The 21,515-nt window shown below is 35.6% G+C and overlaps 1 protein-coding gene across 1 annotated transcript in view; it reads right to left on the minus strand.

The window, feature by feature from the left end:
- HCN1 (hyperpolarization activated cyclic nucleotide gated potassium channel 1) overlaps window positions 1–21,515 on the minus strand; it is a 368,449-nt gene that overhangs the window by 297,672 nt on the left and 49,262 nt on the right. The window lies entirely within an intron of this gene.

Genomic DNA, 21,515 nt, shown 5'->3' on the forward strand with positions numbered 1-21,515 from the left:
GCAGTTAGTAAGGGTTTACCTTTTCTTATAGAAAGTGCAAAGATAAGTAGGCCACCCCAGTTCCCCCAGGCTGGCTTACTACCCATATTTCCCAACACCACACACCACGACCCTCTTCAAACTTACTGCCTGCACATACTATGGGGCAGTACATATTAAATCTGTGATGTATCTGTTCTTGATCAGGTATGAAATGGGAAAAATATACATGGCTCTAATTAAAAACTGTAAAACGCTTTCAGCTAGGAAGGAAAAAAAGAAGCCAAAACTACAGATTTTCAGAAGCCTAGAAGGGTATGCAAAAACATATATCAATAATATAGTTATAAAATATATCAATACAATGCAAAAAAGATTAAGATGCAGGATTGTATTGAGCTAAGTCTTGACCTCAGGGTACTTTGTGAAATGTATTACTTAATTACAAAGACCAGAACAGGATAATTAAATACTTCAATGCACTGTTAAGCCACTCTTTTGATTCATTAGTATTAGAATCTCTCTGGTTTTATTTACATAGAAGGCATATTTACAGCAAAAAGAAGAAAATTTGGAATGATACAGATAAAAGTTTTATGTTAATGATTCATAAAATTCCTTCTATGTGGCAGGCACTGTGTTCAGGCTCTGTCCTGGGCTCTTTACAGACACACTAGATTCAATATTTACAACCCTCTCATGAGTTATCTATTATTCCTGCTATATAGATTGGGACATGGAAACTTAACAAGGTTACAGAGCTCATAAGAAGCAGAAACAAAATTTCAACACAGTCGTGTACCTCAACTACATCACACTGTTGTCACTTACCAAGTTTATGATAATGATGAAAAACTATTTGTGTCAATTGCAAATAAACATCTAATAATGCTTCTTTGTTGAAAATAATTACAACTATCTAGACCATCAATTTTGAATATTGATGTGGAAATCACTGCAGTACCACAGTCAGCAGTGACTGCTCTCAGGAAACATCCTTCAACAATCACTACTGTGTTCACTGTGTGCCAGGTACTACTGAAGCACTGGGAATTCAACACTAACAGAGAAAACTGAAGTTTATACTCTCAGCCAACTAACATCCTAGTGGAGACACACAGAGCAACAAATCAGGAAACACATAAACAAAACCATTCTAAGTGCCAAGAAGCAAAGACCCACATAATGTGAAGGTGAATATAGAGGAATAACAACTTGAGCTAAACGTGTCCATGAAATATGGCTCTGAAAAGATAACATTTGAGCTAAGTTTGGGGAGGCAGAGAATACAACCAATGCAAAAATTCCTAATGAAGGATGCAGCTTCAAGAAGAAGTCTAATGAAGCCAGTGAATGTTCTGCAAAGGAGAGAGTGATATAAGCTGATTTTGGAGAGATAGGCACTGGTCAGATCATTCAAGGTCTTGGTGGTCATGGTAAGGCATATTCAAACTTTATTTTAAGTCATTGGAAGGCTTTAATCAGAGGACTTAGAGGAGTTACAAGATGCAATTTGGAAAAGAAGGCTAAAACAACCTCACAGAAAAGACATTACTATGTAAATTATATATAAATATATGCTTATATATATGCCATATGCCATGTATATATACGTTATGTGCATATATATGACAAACAGGGTCTATCCATTTGCCTACTCTTCTACTTCAAATAGATTTCTCAAAGTCAAATGCTTAAGAACTGATGCTGAATAAGATGACTGTGCCTTCAGGCAGGATGGAATACAATTCTGTAATTCTAGTAATTCTGATTTCATCTTGTTCTTCCTCTCTAGATGACAGGTTTCTTTTTGGTAACTGACATTGAAATGCAGAACCTGCAAAATCAGCCATTTATCATTTCAAGTCACTAGAAGCCTTCATATCTGAATAGCAGGAATGTCGTCTCTTACTAAGTTACATGTGTCATTTCTTTCCCAGAATAATTGGGATATGATTGCATATGATCAGTTTGCATCATGTGAAAAGGATGCATAAAGTTCTCTCTCATCCTTTTGATGATTCACTCTAACTGAGCCATCACTACAAAGGCTCCTCTGTGGGCCAGGAGCAGCCATGGTGATTATTTTCACTGACCTGGGGAAGCAAGAGTTTTTTGTCAACTGTTCATCATGGCCTTTTACATTTATAGTGTAACAAGAATACAAGAATTCCCCCAACTAAATACATTTTGCACACAGACATAAAGAACAGTAGTTTGAAGAATCTCCAAAATATTTGCTTTCACAAATCACGGCAGGGTGCATCTGATGAGTTGGGAGAAGTATGAGAATCAGAGAGTTCCAGGCCTGAAAAACCTATTCAAGATCACCCAATTCAACCTCTTCTTCATAGAGGTGAAGTAACCAAGACCAAACAAAGGACGTTAAGAATATTTTCCAGTCTAAGGACAGTCTCACTAATTTGATCATAAAAACGACTAAAGGTTAAAGAAACTAGAGGCATTAAAAGAATATTTGCTGGATAAACATAATCATGATGGAACCAGTTACTGAAATATGTTTTTTCAATGTTTCAAGGTTATTTAATGCTTATATTACTTATATTACCTGATTATTTTTATTTTTGTTATGCTATAAAATTATATTATATCAGAGAAAGCATTTTATATGTCATAATACATGTACAAAATTGAGAGATTAAAAATGGAGCATCTGATGCATGCTGATATATTTGGAGGAAGCAGACTGTGAAAGACTGTAGTCTGCAGCTTCCTTTGAAATGCATCAAAGAAAAAAAATTGGTATGTGAACTGAAGAATAAATATGTGGTACAGAAAATGTACTAAGATGTGAATTAAAGAATCGAGGTAGTGAATATATGTAAGTATTCACTGTGAAATTCTTCCAAAATTTGTACATTTGGAAATTCTCATAATACTTTGTTGGGAAAAGTTCAATGCCTAAAAAGATCTGCTATTCTAGAAGAAAGTAACCAAGACAATTGTTAATGGATAAATCCACTGTAACTGCAGGGATGAAGCCTCATATTCTTTAATTCTTCAGAGGGGTTCATCATCTGTTTTTCTACAAAGGGGCACAAAATCTGTATGTACATTTTCACCTAGATTCATAAAAACATATTCTTGATTATAATTCCTTTTGTTTACTATATAAACGTAAAATATACTCACTATCCTCACTGAATACATTTTATCCTAAAGTATTGTTGTATTGGCATATCCATTTAATTGAGATTAGAACCACTTCCCCTGAGTATCAGGAGAACAAGGTTGAGAATTGGCTAGAACCATGTCTGTTTTGAAAATGGTTATTGGTCCCAGAAATAAAAACAAAGTAAAAAATTTTGTTTTAAAAGTATCAGTTAAGGGCTTCCCTGGTGGCACAGTGGTTGAGAGTCCACCTGCCGATGCAGGAGACACGGGTTCGTGCTCCGGTCCGGGAGGATCCCACATGCCGCAGAGCAGCTGGGCCCATGAGCCATGGCCGCTGAGCCTGTGCGTCTGGAGCCTGTGCTCTGCGACGGAGGAGGCCACAGCAGTGAGAGGCCCGCGTACCACAAAAAAAAAAAAAAAAAAAAGTATCAGTTAAAAAGGAATGAAAAAAAAATTTAGCCAGGACTGTCACACTACCTCATTAGCTCCCTCTAAAAGTGCTAAGTGAGAGGTAAATAAAAGGCAGTTATTCTATCATAATAAAATTATTTGATATTTGAATTGTTAAGAAAAGCCCTAGGCTACTTCAATGTTTTATATTCTTGGGAGAAATAGTTTTGACTTTTCATGTGCCTTTTCCAGAGTGTCCAAAATGACAAATTGAACCCAGGTGTTACTTTGCATTGTAGCCAATAATTATTTTTTGAATCCTTTGTCCACAAAAGGAGCATACCTTACATCTGGCATATAAATTGCCCACATTGAGCGAACTAACTGGGAAAAGCTAACCCAAAGCACTGGGTAACCCAGTTGTAGAAGCCAGGACCTAACAAACTACAGTTGTTAATTTAAGCCTAATCATGGCTAGTTAAGCATGATATTAAGCATGCATGGTCAATTTAATGGCCTTTACTTTTTCCATAACAAAGCTTTCTATGATGCATACATTTATTCTGTTTGTCTGAACCTTCTATATAGGGATAACTACATAAAGAAAATTATGCCATATATCACAATTTTGTTGCATCCATAACATAAAATTAGTTTTGTTATTATACCATATAAATTGCAAAAACTATGATGACCTTATTGTTTCAAATTATATCATACCCAGCTCTGAAATCAAAAATCTCTCTATGAAATAGGATATTTAGGGCTTCCCTGGTGGCGCAGTGGTTGAGAGTCTGCCTGCCGACGCAGGGGACACGGGTTTGTGCCCTGATCCGGGAAGATTCGCACATGCCACGGAGCAGCTGGGCCAGTGGGCCATGGCCGCTGAGCCTGCGTGTCCGGAGCCTGCAGGAGAGGCCACACCAGTGAGAGGCCCGTGTACCACAAAAAAAAAAAAAAAAAAAAAAAAAAAGGATATTTAAAATTTTGAAACAAGGCATATCATCCTGCTTCTGACCATAATGGAATAACAGGGACCAGGTTTCCCTTCCTGCTTTAACCAACTGGAAAACCTGACAAACTGTGGGAAACAATGGTTTTCAGATATCGAATCACAGGCAATGCAAAAGAATAATTCCTGGAGAAAGGGAAGCAAATAAGGTGATCCCTAGCCCTGCACCAGCTCCTTGCCTAGAGTGAGTTTCCAGGGGACAGTGCAGAGAAAAGAAACCCAAATAGAGCTAAGTGGTCTTGTAGAGTTGAGAGACAAAGTGTAGAGATAGGAAGGCCATGGTGGCTGGAACTTGTGAGTCAAAATACCAGAGCTGAGGGAGCTGCACAGAGCGAGAGCACCAAGATCAGCAGAGGGAACCCTGCAATGAGTCTTTGAGCACAGCACATGCATGTGAAGTCACTACGAAGGCCAAGGAAAGAATTATCAAAAAAGGGTAGATGAAACAGAAAATACATGAAGAAATAATGGCCAGCATTTTTTATAAATTTGATGAAAACTATAAACCCAAAGATCAAAGGCACTCAACAAATACCAAGCAGAAGAAAAATGAAGAAAACCATACTAAAGCACTTAAAAATCAAATTGTTGAAAAGTAATGTTAAAGAGATAATCTTAAAAGCAGCCAGAGAAAAAAGTCATATTACATACAGTAGAACAAGAAAAGAATGACAGCAGACTTCTCATCAGAAACAGTATATGCAGGAAAAAAAAAATCGACTGATATCTTTATAGTACTAAAAGAAAAAAAAATCTCCCTAGACTCCTTTATGCAGCAAAAATACTTTTCAAAAATCAAAACAAATAGTGACTGTCAGGCATACAAAAGCTAAGAGAATTCATTAATAGTAGACTAGCACTACAAGAAACGTTTAAGGAAATTCTGCAGAGAGAAGGAAAATGATACCAGATGGGAATTTGGATCTATACAATGCAATGGCAACAGAAAGCATAAAGGGCATATTTAAACTCACTTTTAAAAATACTTTAAAAGACAAATATCTGTTTGGAGCAAGAATAATTACAATATATTGTGGCATTTATAACAAACATAGAGGTAAATTATATGATAACAACAGCATAAAGGCCAGCAAGGGAACAACGGAAATATACTATTTTAAATTTCTTATACTATATGTAAAATGGTATAATATTATTTGAATGTAGACTGTGATAAGCTAAAGATGCATGTTGTAAAACTTAGAGCAAGCATTGGAAAAAAACTGAGGTATAGTTCAATAGTGGAGATCAAATAGAGTCATAAAAAATACTAAATTAATATAAAAATAGGGAAAAAAATAACAAAATACATAATATCAGAGATAAAAAGTCATTTTATGATGCTAAAGAGAGTAATTCATCAAGAGGACATAACAATCCTAACTATGTATGAATCTAATAGGACAGCTTCAAAGTACATGTAGTAAAAACTGTTAGAACTGAAAGGAGGAATGGATAAATCCAAAATTATAGTTGCATATTTTAATATCCCTCTCTCAAGAATTGCCAGAACAAGCAGTCATAAAATCAGTAAGAATATAAACAATTTCAATAACAGTATTAATTGCCCTAATTGATAACTGTAGAACATTCCAACCAATAACAGCAGAAGACGCATTTTTTTCAGCGCATATAGAACATTCACTCAGATAGACCTATTCTGGGCCAAAAACAAGTCTCAATAAATTGGAACATGATATAGAATTCAAAAATTATTAAAGATATAATAATATTTAGTGGTAACATCTACAGAGTCCAATAATTATATTTGATTTATAAGTACTTTTCAAGTCTGAATTATTTTAAAAATGAAGTCCAAACAAAAGTAATATATTCTAAGGAAAACAGATGTATTATGAGCCACATGTAAGATTTGGTTGTTTAATGCTTGCATTTCAAGAGTTCTCAAGATTTCCAGCATAATAAATTTTCTTTGTAAAATAATTATTCTGATACTATCACATATTCGTAACACTTATTGTTCTATATTCGATTGGGCAAAGGTCTAAAATTTAAGTATTGTAATTCTTTTTAGCATGGGTAAGAGACTGAGTTATGCAAATATTCATCCATATTTAATAAATGACTAAACTCACCCTAAATCTGATGTTTTAAAGCTTGGAAATCAGTACTTCCATTAATAGAGTGATTTAAATTCCTGTTAAGGTTGAGTTCACTTACAAAACTAAGTAAAATAAGGATTGCCTTATAATTGATATACCCAAGAGGCATCTCTGAGGGAGTCACCCAGGGTAAGTGTCAGTTCCCTCTGATGCCTAAAGAAATGTCCATCAGTTTCCTAAGCACTTTGTGAGTTTAGGAAATGTCATGAGGTAGTACTACTATTGGCACCCCAATACCTCATCTCTTGTCTAAATTACAGCACATGCCACTCATTGGAGACCCTACCTCAAATCTTATCTGTCTCATTTCCAGACCACTTGTATGCTGTTTTGGGTCATATTTACACCTAACACAGGGCAGCAGAGAAGGAGCAAGACCTATTCGTTAAAATTTATTTTGGATCATGTAGTAGACTGTAAGCTACTATTTAAGAGTAAAAACTATTTTTTGTGTACTGTTATAATCTATATGCATAGCATATAGTTTGAGTCCATGAAATATTTAGTCAATAAAACAAAAAAGGATTAATAATTTAATAAATAACTGATATAATCACTAGTTTATAGAAAAGTACATGTTTTCTCCATCATGACATCATTCACTAGCTAGAAGGTTGTTTCTCTAAGACCAGAAATATTCATGAGAGAAAAACAATGGGATTATCAAGCAGACCCCTGATTTTATTTTGAATAGACCCAAGTTTATATGCAAGTTAGCCACAGGCCAACTTAGTGATCCATTCCAGACACACCCTGTCTCCATCTCTCGGCTATTCCAAGTACTGAAGTAATGCTATCAAGCAGAGATCTCCAGCTCTTTGCCTCCCAGGTACACGGTGGGATTGCTCTTCTTGACTTCTTGTGGCTAGGTGGTCATGTGACAAGTCTGGGCCAAATAATTATAGAAAGTAATATATATCACTTTGAGTCAGATCATTCAATTGCCCACCAAGACCCTACGAGAAGCTACTAAGATATCTTGGGTCAAGTGATAACACTCTCAACACTAAAATACAAAAAGAAAATTTTGTCTTCATGAAGCCATTAATAACTCACAGACCACACACTGGGGAATATTGAATAAGATTTCTAAAAGCTCAGAGCATGAGGGAAACACTTCTAAGGAAACCCTCTCCCAAATTTGATGACATCTTGATTTTGTTTTGCAGCCACAAGTTTGTAATGACAACACGCTTACATGACTGAACTGTGAGAAAATTATTTTGATTTTTTTCTTTGGAAAAAACATTGAGCTATTTTCCTTTAAGAAAATTTTAGTAGCACAATTTGGGAGAAAATGTTTATAGAATAATTGTGAAATTTTATCACATTTAAATTATATTTTTAAGCTGAAGCATTTTCTTTCCACATCAAATAAAATAACTGAATAAAATAAATTATCATCTGAAGATCTGTATCAAGTGAAACGGAAGATAATCTGGTATGTTTGGTCTTGCAAATTGAGTAAGTTATTTTGCCAATTTGGAAGTGTTCTATTTTGAATTTAGTCATCTCTTTAATTGCTTTTATTTTTTTCATACAAGTATTTATTTCTTCTCTGTTTTGGAAGGCAGAAATAAAATGATATACCAATTAATGAATAGATAAAATAAATGGTTCTCCAACCAAGGGGTGGATCACACTGATTTTTTCACCCCCAATACTCCATCCCTCAGATGAAGAAATAATGGGACATATAGTACCTTAAGTCCTGAAATAGGATGTATTGGCCTTATGTGAAGGCTCCACAGTGTCTGTGTCTCTCCTGACACAAGAATTATATTTCTTTTTTCCCAGCTGTAATAAAATGACTAATAGATATTTTCCTTACACTCTGTTAGCAAATCTTCTAATGGGAAATGTGACAGAAGAGGGCAGGGAAAAATTTCTGCTTCCATAAAGATGATAAAAGAAACTCATAGTATTGACAGGACCTTTCTTTCTCAGTAGGCAGGGAAATGAGTTGATTTCCTGAGGGCTACAAATAGAGCTAGGGACATCTGACCTCTCACTTCTTCAAAGAACAGGTACCTAACCCGAGATTCTGGGTAATTTCACTGCCTACTTCATCTCTCAACAACAAGAGTAACAACAACAATAAAAACAATATTAATAAACAGTTGTTCTTGAGAATACTTTTGGATGGAAAGAATTCATTCCCTTTGCAGGTGGAATCTATCAACAGACCGATGCATGAGGGAAAAAAAGCCACAGCAGTACCTGTACCAGTCACCCATGTTACAGGCGACTCAACACAGGAAGAAGCTGGGAGGCCACAAGGCGAACGAAAATATACGTATGTGCGAAATGTGGAGAAAACTCAAGCATTTTGAATGGAGCTGCTGTTTCCATAACTACAGAATAACTCATTTGCTCGTGGGCATCCAGATCCCTGAATGCCCTTCAGTCTCTTGATATCTGATAGGGATTGTTCATTTAGTAATTCTGAAGACACATTTTCTGGTTAGGAGTCTTGCGCAAAAGCGTCTGTACGGAAAAGAGGACGAGAGTGAGCAAGTGAGAAACTATGTTCCTTTCTGTTAAATTCTCTCACTAATTACAGGGTTTATAATATTATGTATGAAGTTTAAATATAATGTCCTTTCTGCTTCCTAAAAAACGTTCTACATTTAGAAATCTTTCATAAATTTGTATGATTTTAATGAAATGAAAATGTTTCATAGTCCAGTAACGGGGACTCATTTTGCAATCTCAACACAGTATTGATATTACTTTAAATAAAATTGTTTCTACTGTTTGTAAAACTCAACAAATGTTACATTTTAGTGAAGCATGGTATTTTACAGCTCATTCTATTTCAACTCATTCATCAAAGGAGGTTAAATATCTGACCCAGACACCACCACTCCTCACTCCTGCTCCTTTAGCGCACTTAGTGAATTGATTGTGGAGGCCTTTCTGCCTTAGCTGAGATACAGTCTTATAATCATTCTCAAAATCTTCCATTCAAAAATTTCTAATAGATATCTGTCATGATTGTTGATTTCCTTTTCTAATTCCTCCACTAGACTACAAAATCCCTTTTAGCAGTAGTCTTGATTATTCATCTTTGTATCCCTATATGTAGTACAGTGCTCAGCAATTAATATATATTAAATACTATATCTGATAATAATATAAAGATATGAAGTTCACAAATGAGGAATAAGGAAAGTAATTACCTAGTCTCTTATTTTTCGTTAGAATGGTTAGTATGTGATTATACATACAATGTTTAATTGGACGTACGGAATCATACATTTAAGAAATGTGCTACTAAACAGAATTCTTTCAAAAACAGCAGCATTTTTCTAGGACGTGTGCTAACTAGAAATTTTTTCATCTGTAACCACAGAGTCAGCTTCTAATTTGAAGACATGGGAGATTTTTGGAACATCTGAAATAACAATTCAACTAAATGGAAAAGGGGATGGATGATTCAGCTGGTAAAACTCCCAGAAATAACAGTTAGAAACATTAAAACATTTGTCCTCGACATTAGGCAAATACTGGTAATACGGCAACAGGGAAAGACTTCAGCAAAACTGTGAATTTTTTTTTTTTTTATCACTTGCTGGTGTCTTTCTGTCTCCTCTGCAGCCCAACTGAACTTCTCAAATGTGGTAGAACCCATCTCTCACACTCATGCACCTCTCACTCAAGTTGTGAAACCCATATTCATATGCCTATATTTTTTTGTGTAAGAATTACTCTCAACTACTTGCAAATTACTCTCACTACCTGCCAACAAATCGCCTGCTAAAATGTTACCTGGTAATGGCTTAAACTATATCTGAAGTTCTATAAGAACTTTTGTTTCTTGAAGAAACAGAAATGAATCATTCCCCAATGGTGAAATTTTAGTCATGAATGCCACAAGTCTCAAGATATGTCTGAAAACAGAAAACTAGTCACTTAGAACTTCTAGAGTCCACTACTCATAACTTGGCTTTGTGTGTGTCAGGGTAGTAAATACGTATACAACTTTTTGAATCCATTCATGTTCTAATATTTTTCTAAAATGATTAATATATGTGCACCTAAGATACCATAAATCAATAACTCTTTCCTAACAAATTTTATTAGCATTTTTTACTAATTATTGTCATTACAAAATTATTCTGCTTCTACAACAACCATATGCAGGGGGAAAAGGGGAGGTAAACCTACGTCAGGTTAAGGACTATCTAAGTTTGCATTTCTCTGAATTCCAGATTGAATAAAAATGGAGAAGCATTTTTAATTGTACAGTTTTTTGGGGGGGCTTTTTTTGGCTGCGTTGCGTCTTCATTGCTGCGCGCAGGCTTCCTCTAGTTGCAGCGAGTGGGGGCTACTCTTCGTCGTAGTGTGTGGGCTTCTCATTGTGGTGGCTTCTCTTGCTGCAGAGCACGGGCTTCTAGGTGCACGGGCTTCAGTAGTTGCAGCATACAGGCCCTAGAGTACGTGGGCTTCAGTAGTTGCAGCATGTGGGCTCAGTAGTTGTGGTACACAGGCTCAACAGTTGTGGCTCACAGGCTCTAGAGTGCAGGCTCAGTAGTTGCGGCACACGGGCTTAGCTGCTCTGTGGTATGTGGGATCTTCCCGGACCAGGGATCGAACCCATGTCCGCTGCATTGGCAGGAGGATTCTTAACCTCTGCACCACCAGGAAGTCCAACTGTACAGTATTATTAAAATCTGTGAATTTGAATGCTTGTGATTCAATGTCAGTCAGTTGGAAGAAGTTCTTCTGAATGTTTATCCTTCTCCTCAGTATCACAGAGGTTAATATTTTCACACAATGGAGAACTGCTTCCCATATTAAAACAGTGTAGCCTCCACAAAATTAGCTGATTCCCCAAACATTTCTGTTAGATACTATTAGGGAGTTAAAGCTCTTGGATGCTACACACCATCACAAGCCGAATGCTACCTTTACACTCTGGTATGATGCCAAATATTGAAGAAGATAGGAATTTCATTTTTTTCAGGGATTCTGTGAAAAAGATAGTAAAATAATTTGACTGGCTAATTATATCTCACATTACTATGTTCTTTAGACTTTCAATTTAAAGTTTACAAAGCACTTTCATTTTCTTTTTTATTATTAAAACAACTATATGAGCCAAGTAGAAGCTATCATCCACATTTTTTAAATGAGAGAAAAGTGTCTAGAAATGACTTGTGCAAGGTACTCCTGACTTTCATTTCAATTCAGCTGAATTTCCTTTATTTCATATGTTCACCCAGCTCGTATCTCCACATCAGTGACCGTGAAAAAAGCAGCACATTGAAATAATCAGCATATTATTGCAAATATTCCCACTGATGACCAACCTTAATGGAAAACCATTTTGATTCCACCACTCCTGACAAATAAGATTATCTCAAAATAGCTACTATTCTCTTCCTTCACAACTGCTTTAAATTATATGAAACTGTGGGACTAGTTTCCAGAAGCATTGCTCAATGTCTACTTTCACTTTAACACGTAATAAGAAAAAGATTCTTCCTCTCTTTTTTAAAAAAATGGCCTAAATGGTAGACGTAACTCAAAATAACCACCAGAATTATATAACCAACCAAATGTATTTCCCTTTCACACTAGAACACGACTTCTCTAATACAAAATCTAAAGTGTGTACATCAGCAAGACAGAAAGAGAAATCAAAGTAGGTCTCTCTCATCCATTACTCAGTGCAATTCAAGGGTTCTAATTTTATTTATTCTTGAGCTTTCATAACACAGTTAATAGTGTCTTATAAAACTGACTTTCTATGACAAATTCTCATATATTTCAATGACTGTGCTTTGCTCAATGAAATTTGAATTAACTACTATTTTTGACATAATGCAAGCAAAATTTTGTTTTCCAAAATATTTCAAATTAATAAAAACACTTCTGACATCGTATCTGACTAAAGTGAAAGACTGACTTGCTAGAAACTGACAATAAAAAAGCATATATTTTCCCTCTGTGATTATATATTCAACATTTCCTTCAGAGATGAGCTAAATTTCACCTCATTGCTTGTAACAACAAAATATTCTTGGGTGCCACTGTATCATTTTCCAATTTAAGTCATGTCTCTTCACACCTCCTTTTTGTAGACAGGTGCATCACAGTATGTATACAAGACTAAAAACAGTGACCTTTTCAGTTGAGATAATTACCCAGATAATTAAAGTAACACAGTATAAAGTGTTTTTATGAAACACTCTGGCAGTTGAACTAGAATTCAAGTTTAAAACAGAATCACATCACAAATTTTGGGTCCAGTACTCAGGAACCGATGGCATTCCCAGTGTGCACTCTAACAGCACACAGATGAGTCTAAAATAGCAGCACACGTAATACATGTTAGGTCTGCGTGCACAACGAAATGAAAAACTGATACATTTCTCCAGAAATTCTGGAGAAATGAAAGACTGAATGCACTTTGTCCTAAATTAGCCTGACTCATTTAGTGCTTCAAATCTTTACTGGGTATATTTTGGACAGAAATAATGCATAATAGTATTTATAATGCTTCCAATATTTAGAAAGGCAGTAAGCACACTAAAGGGCCAAGAGTTGAACTGTCTGTTGAGATTTTACATATTTTAAACTAGTGGAGACTTTTATGATAACAATAATGCACATTTCTATAAACTTTATAGTTTCTAAGTATGTTCAACAATTACATCTCATTTGAGCCTCAAAGCCATTCTATGAGATTGGGCAGAAAATCACTATCATCCCCATCTATAAATGATAAGCTAGATTGAATTCATCCATGATTTCTCAGTTCTCTTAGAATATTTCCCAGGCTTACCCACTTGGAAGGATATATACTTTCAAGCTTGGTTTTCAAAGTGGCCACATTTATTAGGACGCCTTATTTAGAGCCTCTCCTCTACCCTCTACCACACTCTCATAGTACATTTCTCTCTTTTGTTTTTTTCTATGCTATAAATGCTTCTAATATTGGATTTAAGACATTCTACTGTTTTTCTTACATGTTTGAATGTTTACATATCTGCTGAACTGAAATTCCCTTGAGGGCATAATTTAACTCATTTAGCAAGTATTCTTGTGCCCATATTTTCCAGATACTATGCTAGCAGCTGAAGATACAGGAAATCTATGGTTTCTGCCCTTCTGGAGCTTAATATATAGTTGGGAAGGCAGAGTTTAAGAAAATTACAAAAGTGATGAATGTTACAAAGCAAAAGCATGTGAGGCTATTTCAGCATATTACAGTTGGAACTAACATTACCTGAAAGATTCGTTAATTCCACCCCACGGTATCTTAAGTTAAAGTCAAAGAAGTCATAGCAAAAAAATGTGATGGATGAATTGGGGTTGGCCAAAGGAACAGAGTTCTAGGAAAAGTGAACAACACTTGTAAAGGCCTTAAAACAGTATATGTGACAAACATAAAGAGGTTCAGACTAGTTAAAAATTAATGAGCAAGGGACTTCCCTGGTGGCCTGATGGTTAAGAATCCGCCTGCCAATGCAGGGGACGCGGATGCGATCCCTGGTCCGGGAAGGTCCCGCATGCCGAGAAGCAACTAAGCCCGTGTGCCACAACTACTGAGCCTGCGCTCTAGAGCCCGTGAGCCACAAATACTGAGCCTCCGTACCACAACTAATGAAGCCCGTGCACCTAGAGCCCGTGCTCTGCAACAAGAGAAGCCACCGCAAGAGAAGCCCACGCACCACAACGAGGAGTAGCCCCCGCTCACCACAACTAGAGAAAGTCCGCGTGCAGCAACGAAGACCCAACGCAGCCAAAAATAAATAAATTTATTAAAATAATAATAATAATGAGCAAGCAGTTTTCCAGGCTGACATGGTAAAAGAATCAGATTTCAAAGGACCTTGAATTTTGGAATTTGTCCTTATGATACTGAAACACCATAGAAATATTTTCAGCAGGTAAATGATATGGTAATATTTGCTCTTCAAAAATGTCACTTTTGAGGCCCTAGGAAGATAAGCAAGGGAGAATTTTTAAACCTAGTAATGACTCTACTATAAAAATGCAAATGAGAAATGACTGATGTTGGCTTGGACTAGGATGGTGATAGAGAGGACTGAGTGAAGGAATATTAGAATTCAAATCACATTCCAAGAAGTAGAACCAGTAGAACTTGGTTACTGTTAGCTATGGAGAATGAAAGTGGAGAAGTAAGGATACCTCTTGGATTTCTGAATTGAGCAACAGGAAACAAGAGAGAGGGAGGAGACTTGAAGGGGAAATGAACATACTGAGCTTGAGGAACTCACAAGATATCTCTATAGAGATGTCATGTAGATTTTGAGGCATAAGGGTACATAGTTTGGAAATTTGGGATATGAGTCTAGTTATCAACATATAGCCAAGGAGGCATATAAACACATGCAAAACAGGAACATAGATTGGGCAATGATGGGGCATTAAGAAATTCTAATGTTTTAATATTAAAATAGAGTCCTGGACATTTCAAATTTGATCTTATATTTTAGCGTTAAACTGACATCTCCATGTCAAAAGCATCAGGATTATATAGATCTGCTGCAAGGTACTAACCAAAAAGCATTCATAAAATTATATATCTTACCCCTCACACACACGCGCACACACATACACCCACACATACTTTGTCAATCTCTTTTTAACTGTCTTGACTTAATAACACTGCCTATCCAAATAGAACTCATTATACCATACGTTAGAACTTCAGGGTGTCTGTTAAAATACCATCTTAAGGGCTTCCCTGGTGGCGCAGTGGTTGAGAGTCCGCCTGCCGAGGCAGGGGTCACGGGTTCGTGCCCCCGTCCGCGGAACGGCTGGGCCCGTGAGTCATGACTGCTGAGCCTGTGCTCCGCAACGGGAGAGGCCGCAACAGTGAGAGGCCCGCAAAAAAAAAATACCATCTTAAAAAAACACACAGTATAATACTGAAAACAATTCTCTTGGAATAAAAATGATTTTTTAGAGAATGAACTTAACAAACTCTTGCTTTAACCTGAGGAGAAAGTATAGATAAAGAGAAATAATCTTTACATATATGAATATTCATTGTCATCTATTTTATCTAGACATAGATAGCCAAGCAATTAAGTGATTCTAAGAGAGTATAAATGAATAATTTCAAAAAGGACAGTTTTGGTATTTCAGAATATAGAACTCTGAAGTAATACAACCAATAGAGGACACCTAGTGGTCTTTAGCAGAATCAATATTTGCCTGAAAAAAATATTACACAACTCACACACACACAATAATGTTTTTGTTCGTCAATGTGCTAATTTGAGAAAGATGACATCGTGAATACTCATATGTATAAATATTATAGGCATACATCAACTTGAATACTTCAAATAATTTCCATATATCTAATTTCCTTTGAACTTCACAACTGTTCTATTAAGGTTGTAGGCATAAAAAAGTCACTTTAAGCGTTTTTCCCTAGATTAAATAGAAAATAAAAGGCACAATTTGAATAAACATCTATAAGTGCTAATTTCTAGCACAGGATCCATTTTACACCATCACATTTCTGGTGGTGTGAAATACGAAACTCAAATATAATCGTATCAATAATATAATATAATTATATTAACACATTAATATATTATTCTATTAATGATTATTAATTATATCAAATATAATCAATATTTAAATTTTATAACATTACAAAAAATACTTCATATAAGGCCTTATCATATTTTATTATTTGATACAAATATTTCAATGGCAAGAATACTTGGCAAAGATAAACCTCCCTTTAGATATCTAAAAAGTATCCTGCCTGACACTAGCTATATATAAAAAATGCAAATGTGTGATGGATCTCTCTCTTAACTGATATTATTAGTTCCATCCTCAGTTGTTTCCAATCCTGTTAACTCTGCAGTATTCTAAAATGCAAATCCCTCAGCTAATATGCCTCAATGACACCTTACTGAGTGAGTCCATCATTAGCACAACTTCTTGTCTATACCTCCAAACTCACTGCCTTTGCAACCTAGGCTCTAGAGATGCAGCACTGTGCTAGGCTGTTTATGCTTCCCGTCTTACTGACTGTACTCCTCTGCCCCCTTTTATTCACCTTAGTAATCCAGACTCCAGCTTCAAAATTCAGTTCGAGTATCTCTGAGGCTTTCTTCTCCTGCAAAAAAAGCTGTGCTGTTCACTCCCTCTTTTATGCCATCACTTACCACACCATCTGTGATTATTTGTTCACATGTCTGTTTTTCCTGCAGAGCTGAGATATGCTTTGTATTCTCATGTTTAGCATCTGCATATAGAAATTATTCAGTAAATGCTTGGGAGTGAAGAATAAATATACCTTTGCAATTATTTAATGGATTTAGAACATGGAGCATTGCCATGTAGTAAGCAGATAGGTATACTCAGATAGCCTATTGTGTTTAGAACTCTATACTAGTGTACAAGGATATTCAAGGGCAAAAAGTTGACCCTGACTCTTCCCTACAGACATTTATGCCCGGGAAAAGAAAAGGAAATGCATATATAAGTAAGTATTCACAACCCAGCTATGGGCATGAACAAATGCACGCAGAGACAGTAGAATTGTTCAAAGTAAAAGTATTGACCATTATAATGCAGTCCATCAATGCAGAATATTTTCTGGAGATGAGTTTGAGCATAAATTTTAAGTGAATAATAGAAAAAGAAAGGCTTTCCAAATCTGAGGTGTGGCACGTGCAAAATTACCAGAAGCAGAAAAAAAAAAAAAGTCATTCTCTGCCAGAAGCATTATAAGACTAAAAAACAAACAGAAAATAGCTGTTGGGCGCAAATATGAAGTGACAATGGTGAGACAGGGGAACGGTTTGCTGGAGAGCCTGGAAGGCACAGCAAAGAAACACAGATTTGATGTGATAGGCAATAGGGAACCTCCTTAAGTTCTAGCAGAGGGCAGGTTTAGGAAAACACTGGTGTTTGCTTATGGTAAGTCTTAGAATTCTATGTGTTTTCTACAAAACGGAAGTAGTTATAACATGTATTGCAATTTATAGCAAGAGCTAGTTTCTAATCTAAACCAATTAGAATGCTAAAATTAACCAAAGACAGAAACTGCAGTCTGTATTAGCTCCCTGTAGAATACATTTCCTTATTAATGTTCTGTTGTTAAACATAATTTGTACATAAATCTGCCTCTAAGCCAAGATAAAAATCTAATACTGATTGCTAGAAGGGCATTGCAATGTTCCAGACACATTATTCATCTGAAATTGCTATAGACATATTTGAAGATCAGAACCACAGCCCTCTTCCTTGCCTCAAAATAAGCAAGTTATTTGTGAGAGGGCTAAAATCTATACAAGGAAAGTTGAGGGGATAGTAAATGGAGAATGAAAAATAAAATATTATAGGTATGTATTCCAAAGCCATAGTTATTATAGGAGTTTCATGTGCTTGCCATCCATTTTTAACACTGCCCATGAAGAATTTCCACTTTCTGTGACATTGAATCCTACAAATAGATAACCATTACAGAGTAATACTTCTCTTTTCAATTACTATTTCCAAAATATCTAATAATTTCAAGGATCATCTGCCTTTGATAAAATGACAGGGATCAGCAGCTATAGCATTCAATGTTCCTGGAACTCTTCACCTTTAAATAATCTCCTATTTACTAAGCTCTTAATCTACCCTTTATTTCTTCAGTGGCTGGTGATTGTCAAAAATTGTAAATAATATTCCATTTAATTTCTGAGGATTTCCTCACCATATGTCTCTTTTAGGAGGATCACAGAGAACTGGTTCTCTGTGATAGGTTACAAAAGAGCACTCTGGCCCAGGTCACTGACTTCACTTGAAATACAACAATAACAACAACGTTGAATTAAGGGAATGATTTTTTTTAAGCCAAAATACAAGAGTGGGAGAGATTCACCTCTGTTTTCGGGTGTTTACAGGAAAAGGAATTTTTTGACCTGATTTATCTAAACAATTGCCACAGATTTTCACCTCACCTGGCCATACATGTAAAGTTTTAGTACGGTGTCAGAGAGCCCTAATTGTGCGTCCTAAAGCCATTGATCTTATCATTGCCTCATGAAACCAACTTCCCCCCGACTTCTTAACACCATGTGTTTCATAAATCAGTTGGCCAAATCAGTTCTTTCCTTCTATATTAACCACTATATTCAACTTTAGCAAGGATAGTAACATAAGGGCTAAATTTTAAAGTTTCTGTATTTCATTCACAATATTTCTCTAATTTATCTGGCTTTGGCACTTCCTGTTGTTTATCAGTTGAACTAATTCGGATCGGGAAAAAAAAATGTCTCATTGAAGATGGAAGCAGTTTCCTATAGAAGGCAGCCACTTTCCTTGGGAATGATTCATTTAAAACGGTGGCAGCTCCCAGACTTCACACATTACTTCCCCAAATTTGCTGAATTTAGCATTAGCCAGCTTGGTACTAAAACACTCAGAACTCAAAGACATGTGGGTGAACCCACATCTTCCTCTGTACTCTTATTCTAAATGCTCATAGAGCAACCTGATTATTTGTTGTGTTCCTACTTGTAAACACATCCTGGTGGCATTTATAAAACCCAGGTAGAGCTTTACCAATTTGGAACCATTCAAGTTTCTTTGTGACTTTGGTTTCAATCACGTAGGTGATGAAATAATGAATCCGTATTAAATTTGGGTTAATTACTACTGTATTTTTTCTCTGCTTAGCAGTGTTACTAACAGACATTAAATATCCATGATATATGTGATATTATATGGGGATATCATATAATCAAGAAAACATTCTCCATGAAGTGAGCTTATGATTCATTTATCATCAAGGTCATTTATTTATAAGAAAGATCTTGCCAACTCACAACTCTAGCTTGAATGGGTTTGGTTACCAAATGTCTGTAAGTGCATATTAAATTGCATTTTACAGTAATGATGGCAGTGAGCTGATGCTCCTGAATTATATCCTGGCATCTCTGAAACACCATCAAGTTACACAGACCTAGGTGTCTGTGACCGCTGCCAGGAACTAGAGGACAACGGTATTAAGCAGTGTGCTCTTCTATGACTGTACAGCCTGCCATTTTATCTGGTAGAATGCCATCTGTTCATCCTTCTGCCATTCTCTAGGGTAACTGGGTTCAAACTACAAGACACTGAAAATAGTCGCATTGCCCACTGTATTTATAATTGACTGAGTATTTATATCAGTGACTTTTCTTCTCACAGGCTACTCATTACAATATTTTTTGTGACCATGTTTTAAGAAGCAAATATTCAGATTTTATGTTGCTTGGACCACAAAGTTCAGTTAAGAAAAGTTTCCTACAATTTTTGATTATATATATAAAATGGTGTAATATTAAGGTATTTCTCATTAAAAGAATATATATGTTATGGTGAGAAGCTATATGGTTATGTGTTTAAGAGCTTTGCCAAGGTCAGGTCAGGTTGTCAAGGTCAGGTTGCCAAGGTCAGAATCCCAGCTCCACCTATTACTAACCCTGTGAATCTGGGCAAGTTAACCAGAGTTATTAGGAAGATTCAATGAACTAATCCATATAAAGAATCAAACATATTACTTGACATATAATAAGCCACCAATAAATATTAGCTATTTTTATCAATTATCACCTTGTTTTGATATTAACATTAGCATAATAATGTTTGAAAACCAAACATTTTTTACATGTTAGATGGAATGTGCTATATAGAGACACATTATAAGATGAATCCAATTTCTCAAATGTGCTTCATCTTATTTTAAATATAATCCATATCCATATTTTAAGAATGATCCATTTTTATGTCTTTTTAGCAGTGTCTTATGCAGTGTCTTATTATTGTATGTCATTTCCTGAAATCCTAGGAATCAAAATGTCATCAACAAGCACACGCAAAACATTGTTACAGTCTCACAGAAAGCAGAGCTAATGTTCACCGAAGTTCCATTTTATGACTTGTTTAAACCTAAATTCCAAAATATAATTCATCCTAAAAAGCATTTCTGTAGCTAGTAAAGTGGCGATTCATTTCTAGCCAATGTATGGTTTTCTTTAGTGCAGGTTTAGGCACTCTGGAGGCCTCTTTGACCCTCATTTTTATGCAGACAATAAAGTTCAAGTTATAATTAATTTTTTTTAAGATACATTTAGAAGGAAAAGAAAATCAAAAAGTTAACATGCAGACTCTGAAATTAGGGACATAACCTCCTTTGCTTGGTGATGGTACATTTAACTCAGATCTTTGGAAACTCCAGTTGGCTGAGCCCTTTCAGGTCCCACCAATTGCCTAAGAACAACAGATGCCCCATTCAGCAAAATATTGGCCAGATTCACTGTATTTATTCACTGTAGCATTTGTGTTTTTTATGTAATAATTTCCCTCCGGGGTATGCTGTTTTTCAGTATTATGAAATGAACTAGTAGAGAGAACCTATAATAAATAATTATAGGCAAAGAATAAGAATGAACAAAATTATTATACTAAAATCAGTCTTTACACATACAACTTGGAAATACTAAAAAAAAAAAATCTCTTTTCTTCAAACACAAATTCTCTGAAATTTCAATATTAGAGGAAACATATTCCACATTATTTCACAGAGCTAATGATACAAACTAGGTTAGCAATCAGACCCTACAGCTTTGTCAAAGATGGTACTTGATGTGTTAGATAAAACAAACTAATATTAGATATTAAATAAAAACAATCTCCCATGGTGGAAGAGGGGCTGCACTGGTTAAGATAAAAATTTGTTGATTAAAGTAGATTTGCTTTAAAAAAAAAAAACTAGTATGGAATCTAAAAGAAAAAAAAAATGGTTCTGATGAACCTAGGGGCAGGACAGGAATAAAGGCGCAGACGCAGACGTAGAGAATGGACTTGAGGACACGGGGAGCGGGAAGTGTAAGCTG

This window comes from Phocoena phocoena, chromosome 3 (genome assembly GCF_963924675.1).
Source record: "Phocoena phocoena chromosome 3, mPhoPho1.1, whole genome shotgun sequence".
Classification (NCBI taxonomy): domain Eukaryota; kingdom Metazoa; phylum Chordata; class Mammalia; order Artiodactyla; family Phocoenidae; genus Phocoena; species Phocoena phocoena.